Below are 15,941 nucleotides of genomic sequence, written 5' to 3'. Positions count from 1 at the left end.
TTTTAAGAAATTAATAGAAGCTGCTAAAAATCCATGCAAACACTAGTAAGGTGGCTTGAGAGCCCTGGCTTCTCAGAGCAGCAGCAAGACATTACTTATCACTTTAACAGTGATATTTCAACCCTGCAGCAGGCAGGAACTCCAAGTTCAGAACAGGTACTTTAAACTTGTTGGGGTTATGAAACTCTGAGAAAACAGGGAGAAAGAATCTTCTCTTCATTTTGCAGCCCCTGCTGTTAAAAAGAACAGCTACAAGTCCTTGGCTCCTGAGTGGCAGGACTGGACACAGCCTGCTGAGCTCATGGTTTATGGGCTGATGGCTGCTGTAATCCAACTGCCACTGCCTCTGTCTGATGATGGATTCAGCTGAACAGTGGGGTCAGTGATATCTGGCCACTGTGACAGACACAGCTCCTGGATCACCACAGGTCCTGCTGTGAGATCCTTCTGCAGCTCTTCAGGGTCAGCATTAGGTCTGCCTCCAACTGTGAATATTTTCCTTTTATCATCTGCAATATTTACAATTGCACTTTTCCAGACTCTTTAGGAACAGGTGGACCAGCAAAGGTGCCAGTACAAACCTCCATGAGGGGGTAGTGTTAAAACTGCCCATTAGTCTCTATACTGTTCCTTATCTTCTAACCCTTTACTAATCCACAAAGAATTTTAAGTGATTCCCTACTTCATTTTATTAACAGTCTTCAGTTACAGGACTTTTAAAAACCTTTGGGTCACTTTTTCCCGTGCATCTGGAAATGACTCTTTCAAATAACTAGCAAAACTCTAAGACAAAACTACTTGTACAAAAGGCATGATGGTTGCTATTACACATATCCATGTTCCTATAAACAGTATGCTTCATCACAATCACTGGCATTTTGTCTGTCATGGTAGCCTCACTTTTTAGTCCATTAGTCCATGACCATCCCTAAAACCCTTGTCAAAACTAGGGTCACATTTGTTACTTTCCATTCCTCTGTTATCAAGGCTAATTTAAGTACCAGATTATACAACACAGTTCATGGTTTGCTCACCAATTTAATTTCTGAATTGTTCTAGGGCTACTGAATGAACAGCATGTTATTGGGCAATTTATTAATGTGTATTCAATCAAATTGTTTAAAAACCTTTTATTGAGATATCAAATCTGAACTATTCCCTATAAAAACAACTCCTATTTGGGGATGTTCCTAATCATCCTGTCATAAACCTTACCAGTGCAATGAGTTCAATTTCTTTCAATTTCTTTCAATTTCTTTCTGTAATGGCTTTGTATTTCTCCTTAACCACAACTATCCATTAACCTCGCCTCTCATCTAGCAAAATTTACACTGGAAAAATGTGGGGTTTGGCTTTTAGAATTTTAGCTCGTCGCATTTCAAAATCTTTTTGTTCTGCCTCATACTAGGTCTACACTTGCCAGAATTGTGCTCTTTCTGCTTTGCTTGCTTGGATTTTGCTTTTCAAAAAATCTCTATTTCTAGTAGCTTCTTTTACTGCTGAATTGTGTTGGAAAAAGCTTATTCAATTGGGTTAGAATCAGAAAACAAAGCCCCTGTGTATTTTGAATATTTATTTAAACTGTGTCTTCATTAGTATACAATTCATTTTTAAATAAGACTGGACTTCTAAAAAATTTTATTTTAAGCTTTTTTTCTCCTACAAGTATGACAAACTTGAGTATGATATCTCACTACTGAATGGTTCTTCCACAGTAACTTGTTGCATGTTGATCTAGACTAAATTAAGGGCTGTCTTTCTCCTTCTGGATTCCCTACCTTGTTTGCTCAAAAATTAGTGCTCAATGATGCCTAAATAGACAGCTTGCGCATGATGGCCTAATGAGGCCTAACATTAAATTTATCCAGTATATATATATATATATATAAAACCAAGAACTGTTGCTATGATCAAGCTTTTGGGTTGTACAGATCCCCAGGCTCCCACAGTACTTCACAGCAATTTCACCTCCATCTCCCCAACTAGCCCAGAGCTCTTACTAAAGTTCTCCTACTCAGCCATAGAACCATATAGAACTACAATTTGTGGTTTATTCTGATAAAATTAGACTATTGGACTATATTTTCTTTGGTACATACTGCACCATTTGTCTGCACAGTCCAATCTACCATCTCTAATAAGCCAGGCTCAACATTCCATCATCTCTGTACAATCTAAACATGGACATTTCAGGGTGCCTTTAAAAGAAAGGGTTACATGCAAACCCACTTACAGAAAGAGGGTGACATGCCTGGGGAATTCCCAATTGCATTAATCCTTACCACTTCTCTGAAGGCTCATTACTTTTGAAGCACAATGGAAGCAGAGCATTATGAGATAGGGATGTACCAAGATACCAAATAAAACAGAGACCAAATGGCATTTGAGAAAGGGACTGATGAATGGCACAATTATGGTTATTAAAGATTTCTGCACCAAGAGATGCTGTGTCAGGAATGAAATGAAGTTTGCTACAAAAGTAAGAAGACCGTCTGCATACACTGCATACCATTGTGATATTTGCATTTACTTCCTTATATGAGAGGAGAGGAGAGGAGAGGAGAGGAGAGGAGAGGAGAGGAGAGGAGAGGAGAGGAGAGGAGAGCTTTCAGGACACAATGGCAGTAGCTACAGACTTGAGTTTGACAGCTGAGAAGGCCTCTGGGGCTAGCATTTTTTATATTGGCTGCAACTCACTTATTTTCCTTTTGTGAGGCCTCTGGTTGGAGCACCTTCTTTCTGCATTAAATTATGACATGGCATTAGGCACAACAGAATCCAACAGCTATGCTGCAGCATCCAGTGTATATTCATTATTATTTATCTATACTACCATAAATCTTGGAAAGCCTCACCATGGGCCACTTTGTGTTACACAGGGCCATGAATAAACACACAACAAAATATAGATATGCTTAAATTCTACATAAAGAGGCAACAGAGGGGTTATGGCAGAGTCCAAATGCAATGACACAGTACTACTGTGATAGGCATGGCACTTATATACCCGCAGTATAACTGTTGTCTAGTTGGATTGCTTAAAGCTTCACAGTGCATAAAACTTTCAAGAAAAAAATTAGAGGGAAGATAATGAACACTTCTGTTTATGAAGAAGTCAATCAGTACATGAGAGGCAGCTGAGGAGAAAATACTCAGTGTGGTCTGAAAATTCAATGACTGAATGAAGGAAGCTGGCATCATATGTTGATCAAAACCAGAGTCAACCTCTTGGTACTGAAGGAGAGGTATCAGGTAGAAGTAGTCCTGATGAGCCTTGAAAATAAAGACAGATAGCTTATATTTATTGCTTTAAAATGAAGCAGGAAATTGAAAATAGCAAAGGAGTAGGTTTGGAAAATGGTATTTACAGTAGAGCAGCACTTTGACAGCTAATGAGCAAGGCAAGGCTGCATTTTGTCAAGGCAAAGTAAAAGATTTTCTAATAACGACTTGATCGATGAAAAACCTGCTGACAGAGAAGAATGATCATCCTTTATGGATTGGAAAAAGATTCCTAAAATGCAGGTTTACACTAGATTTTATGATAAAACAAATGACAACATGATGGTGTCATTCATAAATGGTTCAGAGAAGTTTTGTGAAGGCATCAACCTAGATTTAAAAAACCTAACTAACGAAAGAGTAATAGTTCTAACTGTAAATAGTTCTAACTGCAAATGAGGGCATTGCTGAAGAAAATTTTCATGCATTAATTCTGCCTAGGATTGGAAAAGAAAAACGTATTTGAAACACATAAAACATTGTTTTTCCTATAAATACTGTGAAATAAGAAAATTCTTTCATGTCACTTTTATTACTAACTTGTTACAGCTATCTATGCTACCATGTTTTGACTTTCAAGGGTTGAAGAAAAACAATGTTCCTGATGTTACAATGTGAGGAGTGCCTCATTGATACAAATAAAGACATGCTACATTCAGGACAGTCACCATACAAGCAGAGTGCAAACAGCAGCAGGGGAAGAGATCTTAAAGGCTTCCAATTAACATGCTGAATGTTCAGGCACATTCCTGTGCTCTTCCTTCTCAGTGCACAGAAGGAAACTTACTCTGTTGCTGTAGTTTGGCATTCCAGCTCTTGAGGTATTCTCAAGAGCTGACAAAGTGTAGCTGTGCAGCAAATGCCCACTCCCTACGTTCCAAAACACCATCTCCTTCTCTTGATATCTGTTTCCTTGCTTTGGTCCTGGTTTCAGTCATTTATAGCATCGTGGCATGAGTTAAATGAAAGAGACAATCAGATCAGGTACTTAACAGCAGTGCGTATTGGAGAGCTGGTTACAGCAGGAGACAATTCAGAGTTTCTTCTCTTCTAAACCTTGGTGGCAGAGCTGCTGCAGGCAGAACAGAGCTATGCTCCACCACTATCTCCCTCAAAGTACTGGGAAGTTGCAATCACAGGAAGGGGAAGCAGTCACACCCAGGTGATCTGTCTCTCAGTGGTGATGAGAGAAAAAATCAGACAGAGATGAAACATGCAGAGGATTCCCCATACCCACTCACTGGCATGTCAATTTCCTTCCTTTTCTCCTCTGAAATTAGATCTGTTCTGAGGCACTTCTGATCTAGAGGCTCAGTTAGAAGGCTCTGTTTAGGGGTTTTTTGCAATCACCTAATCTAATTCTGCTTTCCTTTCTTTCACCCAACTTACTGCAAGTAAATTATATATATGGCCAGTAGGATTAAAAGGTGAAGATGGCAAACATTTAGGTCTACACCTTTTAAAAAGAAAATACACTGATCAGGATTTTTATGCAAAATGAAACACTGTTCTGAAACATTTCAGTTTCTGAAATGAAATCATTATTTCGTTTCATAATGAAAAATCTTAATTTCATTTTATATTGCAAAATCTCAAAAGAATAAATGTTCAGGTTTTTAAATGAGAACTCTGAAAATACCCATCCTGTAATTAACATAATATTGTGGTTTGAGTGCTGTTGAAGATGATACATTTCAAAATCATTGAGTTTTGTGTTTGAACAAGAAATTATGGCTTCTGCTTGGCACTAATTTTATATAGCAACCCATTGTCTTCTCTTCTTAGTTGTAACTGTCATCTTGAATCCCCAACTCATACTGTAATTCACAAGTAGTCACTGAGTCTTCTTTAACTCTTAGAAGTTCTTCTACTCCTCTACAGCAGAAGAAAACAAAAAACTTCAAGAAAAGCATTTACTGAAAATTTTAAACTTAAATCTATCATATATTCAGTGCAATGAAAAATACCAGTAGCTATCCATTTAGTTCTCCTTTCAGGTATATTTTTCATACCCATATTAAGGGTTTTGGTTTTTGGGGGGGGGGGTTTGTTTGTTGGTTCAGTTTTTTTTTTTAACTGGACTTTTTAGTCTGATTTTTCTGATCTGAGTCTGATTTCTCTTTTGGTCTTGCTCTTTCTTCAAATTACTTTCATTTCATGCTGCTCTTGTGCCAAGCAATAAAAATAATCCTGTGCTCCTTAACCTTCACTCATCAATTATTATCTGTGCCCTTGCTTCATGAGAAAGAATCTCTAATTGTCCCTACACACAATTCTTCCAGACCTTTACAGCCCCTTGGTAATTATCCACAAATTCAGTAACATTTCCAGTTCTTCCTTTTTTTTTTTTTTTTTTTGGATTAAGACATAGCTGAAAACATCCTTGAATTTAAATACCAGAAAGGAAATACAACATCATAAAAAAGGGCACAGAGTTTACAATGCCCCTTTTGTTATACAGGGAAAGTACCTACATGTAGTTTTTGCTTATTTGAATATAAAAACAGGAGTCAAAGCAATGACTGTACCCATAACTACAGGAAAAGAACTTCCTCCTTAACCCAAGCATAGATATTTATAGCTATTTTTGGGTGAATCCACTGACATATGATATGGGTAATATGTAGTCCCTGTCTAAGACTATAGCTAATCAGCATGTATGATCAGATTCACTCATAATGCCAGCTCAGTTTAATTTAACCAAGGTACACTGACACAAATATAAGTGTATATTTATTAACATTTCGGTATTCAACCCAGCAAGACAATTACGTTAGTAAATCAGTTTGCAATATCTATACAAATATTAGCGGTATAAACAGGTTTTATAGATCTATAAATTTCAAAAAGTTTATCCATCAAAACACAGAGCAAGTCAGAGACACACCATTCTGAAAATAAAGAAAACAAACAACTCTCAACTTCCTAACTAATTGCAGTAGGGAAGAACTTCAGGGTCCCATGGTGAATTACCTAAGAATAATAAGATCCTTAATGGGTATACTCTATATATTTTCTAAAAAGAACTGAAGTAATTTGACATAAGTCAAACCTCTTGATTCACATTTTTATCACTATGAGTTTGCCAACATCAGTAAAGACTAACTATTGAAAAAGTCAATCATTTTAATGTACTTACAGCTGAATTTTCTCATCATGTGACCAACTATCCACAAAGCCTCAGTGCCATTAAGAAGTTTTGAGGAATATAGTATTTGGTACTGCCAAAAAAACATAATTAAAAGAATGTATGTAAATTATACTAATTTTCTAATTAGAAATGTTTTATGGTTAATTCACATCTAAAGTACAAGTGGGGGAAAAGCAGGACTTACATCATCCCAATAGGCAGGTTCCAGTACAATCAATGAGACAGTGACAGAATGCACAGTAAGGAGTCACAGTAGGGTCCTGATCTTGCAACTGAACTCTCACAAAAAGAACCCCGCACTACTGCAGAATCTCCTGAATTTCAATAGGGCCCTACCCACACATAATCAATTACAGAGTCTGCCTATGTGGGAGTAACAACAGCGAGAACGGGACCTGTTCTTCCACACACCTGCAAAAATACCAAGATTAAAAAAAAATAAAATTAGTAACATGCAGCAAAACCTACTGATAGCCTGTTTTATTACAGCATTTAGCACATAATAAAGGAGTTCCATACATCTTTGAGTTGCATATTTTTAATAGGAATTTTTAGCTCCTTCTTTAAAGAATGCTGGCTTAAAATTGCTTATGAATTTTACATGTAGTGACAGCACATTATGAAAGCTTTTACTGATATTAATTGAAATATAATTTTTTAATTATCACTTTCTAAAAATTAATTATCCTAGTTTCCTTGGTCTATTGTGCAAGTCACTTTTTAGTGCTTCAACCTTCTTAAAGTCTGTCCCACAACATCCATTTTAGGGATGCAGCATAGGTCTGTGAATTTATTGAGGTCTTCATGACTGTGAAAGTATATGACCACATACAGTAGCATCCATGACTGAAGTCTTCAAAAATACATAATGAAAAGCAGTTTAGAATTAGTAATTTTTAGTCCAAAAAGTGGTATCTTTTTAAAACAAAAAATCCTTATGAAAAACTTTATTAAGTTTAAGGACTTTGTGAACACCATTTAAAACACAGGAAGCACACAACATAGTTAAACAACACACCACCACTTTGCTGTTCACACAAAACTTAATAACCATTATTTGACCTTACTCTCCTTATTAAAAACACATCTAGGTTGATCTTTAAAAGGAAAATGTTATAAATTACAATATGTTTATATGTTATAACCATTTAAAAGCCAGATAGCCATAGGTTCCATTAAGTAATATTTAACGGGTGACACTAGGCAAGACTACTGGTGATAAAGGTTTTAAGAACAAACAGATCCCAGAAACATGCAAAAATACATTTCTTCATTCCTTTAATAAAGATAGCTCTGCAGAAGAAACAACAACACTTAAAAACAAATAAACAAAATAGCTGGGACCAAATGAAAGGATTTGAGAATCTGACAACCCAAAAGTTTCATAAAATTGAATGCAGTTTGTTCGAGGGGTTTTCTTGTAATGACTAATTGTTCTCTTCTTGGCTTTGATTTTGTGAAAAAACCCCATGAAAATTAGCAGAAAATGGAAAAGACTGTCACAAGCTTTTGTTCCTTGTTGAGAGGTTGATGGTTTTCAACTGGGCAAACAAAATTTGACATTTGAAGACAGTTACCTTATGATACTGAACTGAAAGTGTTTCTTCTCATGTTACTTCTTTCAAATTTTACATTTCATATGCATGACTCAGGCTTGTTATTTTGAGAAATTCAACTGCTTTTAAATATGCTACAGCACTAAATTTTGTTTAAAGAGTGTTGTATCTTGACCCCTGTCTAACATAACACAGAAATTTTAAAAATATCAGACATATGCCCAGTTAGTGTGCCTACCTGAGCCTGTACAGTGAGTGACCCAGCACCTCTGGCAATTGTAATCTGCCCATTTCTCACTGACTGAGATGAATGGGCAGACAAGACCTTTCAGAATTATTTTGGTGACAAAATCATACAGCTGTGATTTTGCATTTCTCAAGTTGCCATGCAGTGTGGTAACTTGATGAAGCCTGATCCTAATACTGTTTTCTCTCCCTGTATCTATCCCACATCTTTCTTCACAAATGAAGTATATTGGAATACAATGCATATTTTCTGTGCTGTTCCAAAAGAGGATGTTGTAGGATGGGTCAGGGACACGTAGCTGCAGTCTAAATTACAGTCAGTTTCTGGAGAGAGCTGAAAACACGGTTTTACAATTTTGACAGCCTAAGAAATAGCTCAGAGCTAACATACAAACAGCCAAAGAAATGAAACACTGAAGCTGTCTCAACAGATCCCTTCTCTGACATAGACAAGAAAAACATTTTTCTAATTCAGGTACAGAAAACACCATATCATGGAATGATTCACAAGTGTTTTGGAAGACTAGAAGGCCCTGGCAAAACCAAGCCTTTTTCATGACTAGCAGAAATAATGAAGTGTAGTTACCTACCTGTGTGCTTACAGGTGCCACAAACACTTGTACCAGAGCTAGCCTGGCTGTTTTCCCCGTCTCTTCTAAACAGATTTCTCTAAATTTCAGCTTCTGATGTTTAGGAGAACAGGAAGCAGCTCACATTGTGGCCAGGTCTGAGCTACACGTGTCAAGTGGCAGACCAACCAAGCATGCTGACCTGCAAGGCAACAAGTTGAAGAGAATAGAAAATTTCTGAGTCCATGCTGCAGCTTTTTCTACCCCACAGGCACTAATTTGAATCCCTTCTCTACTCACAGCTGCTAAATTTCATTCAAATTGCAGAAACTTGACTTTGTGACCTCTACCTCTATATCAAATGCAGCTGAAATTAAGCAGTGGATTTGAAAGTTATTAGGAGATAACACAATCCTATAATATATCTTGTTTTGCTCAGAACCTAGGCATGAAAACACTGTAGCATAATCACTGTGATAATAATGATTTTTATGTCACTTACTGTTTTCAGTCAGGAGTTACACCACAAAGTCAGATACAACAGAACACAATTGTTACACAGTGATAGCATAAATGAATGTAGAGACTTTTAATAAAACTAGATTCATTTTGCAATGTGAACAGGGCCCTGAATACAGGTTGCTTTATAAAGGTGATAATTTAACAGAAATACAGTTTTTTTTTTAACTTACCATGACTATAACTGACTGCCCTTCATGGAGATCCATGCTTTTCTTCCAACTTCACACTGTCTTTCCTTAGGCTTAAAAAAAGTTAAATGATAGACAGCTCAATAAAACAGCCACATCAAGTCTAATCAGTCTATTCAGTATACCTGTACTTTTGTGGGGGTTTTTTTGTTGGGTTGGTTGTTTTTTGGTTTTTTAGGTTTTTTTTTTTAGAATAAGCGTAGTGATTTTTAAAGCATCACCTTAAAATCCTGATCTTACTGCCTGGATCCTGGTATCCAAAATTAGGGAATAGTTTTTTAATAATAGGCAAAACCCAGTTCTTTTTCTAGAAATGGCATCCACAATTCTCTGTTTACCGTTTCTATTGATATAGTGCTACATTTTTAACTTGCGTATTTCTCACTGAAAAGGCAAACTTGAAATCAGAGGGGTTTATATGTTGCTGGATTCCAGGATGAAGGAAGGAAAGAAATTGAAGAAGTATAATGACCTCTCTAAAACTCCAGTAAAAAAAAGAAGAGAGACAAAGAATAATCAGTGTGGAAAAGTTAATAGAAAACTGAACATTAGAGGAGAGGTTAGCAGGACACAACAGGTATTAGAAGAGTCAGGGAAGTGAAAGTGATTCAGCCAAATGGGGATGGAACAAAAGAAACAAAGGTATATTCTAAGCAGGGTAATGAAAACAAGCCTTTCAAAAGAGTTTGACATTGGCCTACCTCTTCATCTGTCAAAGTGAAAGAATTACATCAATTCAAAAAGTGCCTCGTGAAAACCTTAAAACCATTTAACTTAAAGCATTTGGAGTCACTAAACTCTGCTCAGCTAAGCAACTAAAGAAGGGCTTAAATCTGGAAATCAATTTACATCCTATTGTTATCTTTCACTAGGTCTGTAGTATCAAAAACACATCCAAAACTGAGCCTCAGCTCCTTACCCTATAAACAGACTCACACTTTGGTGCTGGTTGGGATCCAGCCCATTGGTTACCAGATAGGCAAAGTCAATACAAGATGCAAGGGACTAATGTGGGTTCAGACTCTTCTCTCCCACACTCATGCAAGGATTTTTACTTAAGTGCAAGATTAACTGATGAAGAGAATGCAGATAGTTAAATGCTCAAAATTAATTCAAGAATCAGCTCTCTAAAAGAAAACTAAAGAAAAAATGGCTGAGAAAGAACAAAGAAACCAATTGTTGAATCTGTATTAAAAATAAATGACCTCTGGGTTACATCTCAATGCACTGTGCCTGAAAACTGTTGCTTCTTTCTGGTTTAAGTATTAAACCTTGTTTTTAAAACATGAAATGGTAAAGAACCTTGGCAGAGGTTAAGCAAGTTTAGTGGTTGATAACAGTACTAAAGTAATTCTTAACACAGGGTGTAGCTCAGATGTTGGAATAAAGGGCTCAGCATCTCTCTTGGCTATTTAAACACATTTGTGCTTCCAAACCCAGTTTGGTAAACAGCTGAGACAGGGTAAATATCCCATATTCCAAGAGGATAAACTGTGGAAATCATAAGCCACTAATAGGGTTCTGTCCCTTTCACTCCTTACTCTACAATACAGTTACTAAAGGAAAACAAAAATTGATTTGTTGAGATACTAAAAATGTCAGGGGCATCTCTCAGCATTTTTTGAACTTCTGGTCACCTGTGATCCATCTCCTGAGCTATGGATCATTCTGTCCACCATTATTTTAAACTGTCACCTATCTAAATTATCAGGAAGTCAACAACAACAGTTAAGAACTATGTTCTTACACAAGCAAGCCCCTGCTACCATCCTTTATTTATATCTCTAAAAGAAAGGAAACTCCTCATTTTAAGATCTATGCTTAATAAACCCATACATATAAAAATCATTACCTAGTGATTTTTATGACTAGGATTAAAGACCTGATTAAGGAAAAAGAGAAATAGTTCCTCTATATTCAGTCACCTTTTCACAAAACGGCTAAACAAAATAATGTTTTGTTCTTCCCAGTATTATGAACACTGCTAAAATTTATAGATGTTGTGAAGTTCAGAGTTCAAAACTTCCCAGAAGTTCAAAACTTCCCAGAAAATGGGAAATTAGAGAAGCAAATTAACATCTTGCATCTTTCAGTCTTAAAAGAAACAAATTGTATGCAAAAGAGCAAACAAACTAATACTAGCTAAAAGCACTTTCAGATCCCCCACTCCTGCAGTCATTTCAACAGCATTTCATTTAGTTGCAGGCTTTCACATCTGTAAAATTTAAACTTCAGTCTTTCAAACAGCTTCATGTATCTTGAACTTTACTCTTCTAAGTAGTGCTATTGATAAAAGTATTCATTTGAACAGAGTTAGGCACAGGACTAAGGGTAAAGAAAGTAAAAAAGAAATTAACTAATTAATTCAGTGCATCACTAACAATTATTTTTGAAGTTAAGGACAGCAAGGAATAAAGCAAAGCTCGAAAAATTAACAGCTGAAATATGGGGTGTGGAGGAAAAATTATGTTTTGGTCCCAGAAACTACCCCACAAAAACTGACTTCAATACCTATTAAATGAAAGAATCAGTGCTAAACAGGAAAAAAGAATACAGATCCCTAACTTAAAAGTCATGACAACCATACTCTTTTCTCACCATTTGATGAGTCTTCTTCTGTTCAAGATTGAAGTTCATGGCTGCTGTGGAGATCACTTGGCCACTGTTCTGCTGTAATTAATCCATAAACAAAAGAGTGGGTTTCAGTTTTCACAGATACCAAGACAGAACTTTTCATAACCATTAAATCCACAAAAATACTAAGATGTTTAGAAGGTACAGTTAGACCATTTAAGCAAAACTTTACCATAGAACCTAAGTTTAATACCAACTCCTTACTAAATCCTCGGGGATAGGTTTGTTATTATGAGTCAGGCCTACAGATATGTAGGAGTCAATACTAGAAGACACTAACAAAACATAGAAATCCAACCTTTTGATGACTACATCACTAGCCTTCATGCCATATTGAGTATTTCAGTGGTTTTAAAAAAATATAAATTGAAGGTTTGCTCTTGAAAAATCAGGAGGTAACAGAAAAAAGCTAGTTTTATTTTTCACGTGGAAGTATATAGGAAATCTAATAAAGCATATGCATGTCCTAAGCCAGCACATACTTCTTGCAGTCCTTGCAGTCTATAGAAGTATCCTTAGACCAGATTTATCTTGGCAAATTCAAAACTCTGTTTTCATTGTACAACAGTAAATGCTGTCCACTTCAGTCCTTTCTAGATTACAACTGCTATCATTGCAAGCAGACTAAAATTGCAAAGCAATGAATTCCAAATCCTGTATTTGTTAGGGTAAAATAGAGACTGAATGGCTATAGCAGAAAGCAAAATGCACATGAAGGAGGATGCCCAACTACAGTTACTAGGTTATTAAACTGAAACTTTAAACTTCAAGTGATACGAAATGTACAGGGGAGGCCTGAAGGGAGGCTTTGATGAACCTATAACAAGGATCTAGAAGGCTGGATGAGCATCAGGGGCAAGGCAGGGCTCAAATTAGAAAAATAAGTAGGAAAAAAATTCAAATTTCCACTGGCTATATGTCCATATACAGTACAAACACTGAATACCAAAACAATATGTAGGTGTGCAATTGTTATAATCATGTGGGTGTACCTTAGTGCCCCCCAATTGGTCTAACTTATCTAGGAACTTTCCAGATGAAATAGAATAATGTGCAAGAGCCAGGGAAGCCAATAATCTAACTAAAAAGTTACACAGTAATAACACAACGCCAGTTTTCATTACAACAAATTCCTCTAATCCTCACAGTTGTAAAATAAATCTTAAAAACACATAGCAAGGTAATTTGTAAAGTAAAGCATGCCTGAGCCAGAAGACAGCCTCCAGCTTTCTAACCACCCCTAGCTATGAGTTTCTGTGTCATTTCAGCAGCTTTGGTTTTGCCATCTCTCAGCTGGATCTAAGCAATCCAGTATATCCAAGCACAAAGCCTGCGGCATATAGGAAACTCCAAGTACAGGAAGCTGGGGGGGATGTCATCTTAGCAATGTAGGTTATTATAAGCCCTTATTTACACTGATTTTCTCTAGACTTTTAATTTACAAATTTGGGGGCTCAGGATTCTCCAGGGCATAAAACCAGGACTCCTAAAGAAGTGCCTTCTAGGTCTCTAGACTGGATCCAGTTGGCAACAGTTTCCCACTCCTGACATAAGAGCACCTAGGTAAGAAGTGGGAAAAAATGCTGAAAGTTCTACAGACAGAACTTTCAGTCTAATGAATGAAACTGCCCAAGAACTAAGGGCCATCAGAAATCTAACTGCACCTTGCTTGAAGAACAAAACATATTACTTCAGCCTTACCTCACTAACATAAAGACATAATGTGTATGGAAGAAAAGACAGATACAATAAACTGAAAACATTCAATTGCACATGCTCCTTCCCTTGGCAACAAAAGAGCAGATAATATGACAAATGCTGGTCATGTCACTTCTTACTGTATGAGGAGATTCTCTGACAATTTAATGGCACTCTCTGAGGAGAAGGACCTGTAATGCAGGACAGGGACTATGAGGAGGTGTTCAGAACGAGAACTGCGTGAAGAAAGGAGTTGATTATAGAAACTTCAGCTTAACCTCATATCTGCTTCCACAGCAGATTCCACCACTCTGAGATAACCTCATATCTGCTTCCACAGCAGATAAGACATCCACCACTCTGAGGAGTCCAATTTGTTGGGGATGGAAATTTGATCTAAAAGATTTACATTATTTTTGGTGAGGCTCAAAATCCCTTTCTTTTCCTTCTGTCCTCAGCTGTGTTCCTGCTGTGACTTTTTGGCTTGGTTAGTCACTGAGGAAACACACTGATGATCCTCTCCCAGATGCTACAGCTAAAGAATGCAATAGCCACCTCCTCTTACATGGATTTTTACACTACAGCAATTGCTTTTCTAAATTGTTCTAATTCTCAGTTAAATATTTACCCATTCTGATCCACAAATTATTGTAATTGTGCATTATTTAAGAGATATGGATAGAAGGTGTAAACTAAGACTATCACATTAGGTTTAAGATTTATGCAGCCTTAAGTAATTCTGAGAATAATGATTGTGTAATGTCACTGTTAGCCTTGCAAGTCCGAAACACAAGAGCATAATAATAAAGAGAACTGCTCCGTGTGCTTACACATAATAATATACATTTCAGTCTGTGCAGAACAGGGCCTATGTACATTAAGAATGGAACCTGAGAGCAAGTACTAGATATCAGGGCATCTAAAAATTTGAATGATATCTGAAAGTAGTGTCCTGCTCATATTGAAGAATACCATGCATCACAGAAATAGTGTTTCGCAGAATATCGACATACTATTTTCTACATCTTATTTTTATATTAGGGTTGGAAAAATGGGTGGAAAATAATAACTAGAATTATTTTAGGGTAAAACTATACAAAATATAAGTACAGAGAAGTGGTATCAGCAACACCATAATTTTATATTTTTCTTTACTGTTTTCACTGCTATTTCTACTGCAAAGTTTTCTTTTCACAGGCACATAACCTTCAGGAAAAAAAATTAGAAAATATGTACCATCATTCTTTTCAGTTGAAAGGCATACTTTCCAAAAATTTTGCTCAGAGTAATTTTAATAAAAGAGCAAAAAAGTAAAAATTCTGCAAATAATTTATATTTCCTCCTTAATAGAATGGCTTTACGATCTGAAGTTTTGTCATCTGGCTCATTTTCATTGAGAACCTGGTTTTAAATAATAAGCAATCAGTTTCTTTAGTAGCACCAAACTTCAATTCAGACGAAAATATAATAATATAAATGCATAATATTTGCTGTGTGATTACTTACATGTTGCATCGCACTATTTTCTTCCTTAAGGAGCTCCAGAATTACATACTCTCTGAGCAGCAGTAGTTTTCGTAGCCATGATGGTCTAGCCCAAAAGCTTGCCGTTTTGTACTGTAGCAGTGATTTAAAAAAAAAAAAAAAAAAAAAAAAGAGAGAGAGAGAAATTACCTCTCCCTTTCAAAACTTGTTCTGCTTATATTTTGTCAGTGCAACTCTAGCAGGGAACAGTGGAATCATGAAAAGCATTAGGCCCTGAGCCTGCTAGCGCTCGTCTGCCAGCAGTCCAACCGAGTTCAAGAGGACTTGCTCACAGACGTGAAGGGAAGATTTTGAAAGTCAGTGGGAACAGAGCTCCCAGACTCCCATTATGTATTTTTGAAAAATCTTCCTCTAAGTCATGAGAACAACAGTTTGCAGGTCTGAGGCCCCTGCTTTCCTTTCCCTTTCTAAAAAGTGCATCAGATTAGTAAAAAAACCCCGAAACCCTGAAGGCAGAAAGCTCGAGGAGCGGCTGGCAGGGATGCGCTGGGTCTCCCAGCCGAGGCAGGGTCCGCGGAGCTCCCAGGGAAGGACCCTTCATGAGGCACAA

At 36.7% G+C, this 15,941-nt stretch overlaps 2 long non-coding RNA genes across 2 annotated transcripts in view; one reads left to right on the top strand and one right to left on the bottom strand.

Moving 5' to 3' along the window:
- LOC102044792 overlaps window positions 1-15,941 on the top strand; it is a 63,079-nt gene that overhangs the window by 32,592 nt on the left and 14,546 nt on the right. The gene's annotated exons all lie outside the window — the stretch shown is intronic.
- LOC115947845 lies at window positions 6,230-15,465 on the bottom strand. Its single transcript, XR_004081688.1, has 6 exons — window positions 15,353-15,465; window positions 12,113-12,184; window positions 9,497-9,567; window positions 8,826-9,006; window positions 6,618-6,844; window positions 6,230-6,503 (listed from the first exon to the last, which is right to left on the bottom strand). It is a non-coding gene; the product is annotated as an uncharacterized LOC115947845 (long non-coding RNA).

Source organism: Geospiza fortis, unplaced genomic scaffold, assembly GCF_000277835.1.
Source record: "Geospiza fortis unplaced genomic scaffold, GeoFor_1.0 scaffold194, whole genome shotgun sequence".
NCBI lineage: Eukaryota > Metazoa > Chordata > Aves > Passeriformes > Thraupidae > Geospiza > Geospiza fortis.
This window is presented reverse-complemented; position numbering and strand designations above follow the sequence as displayed.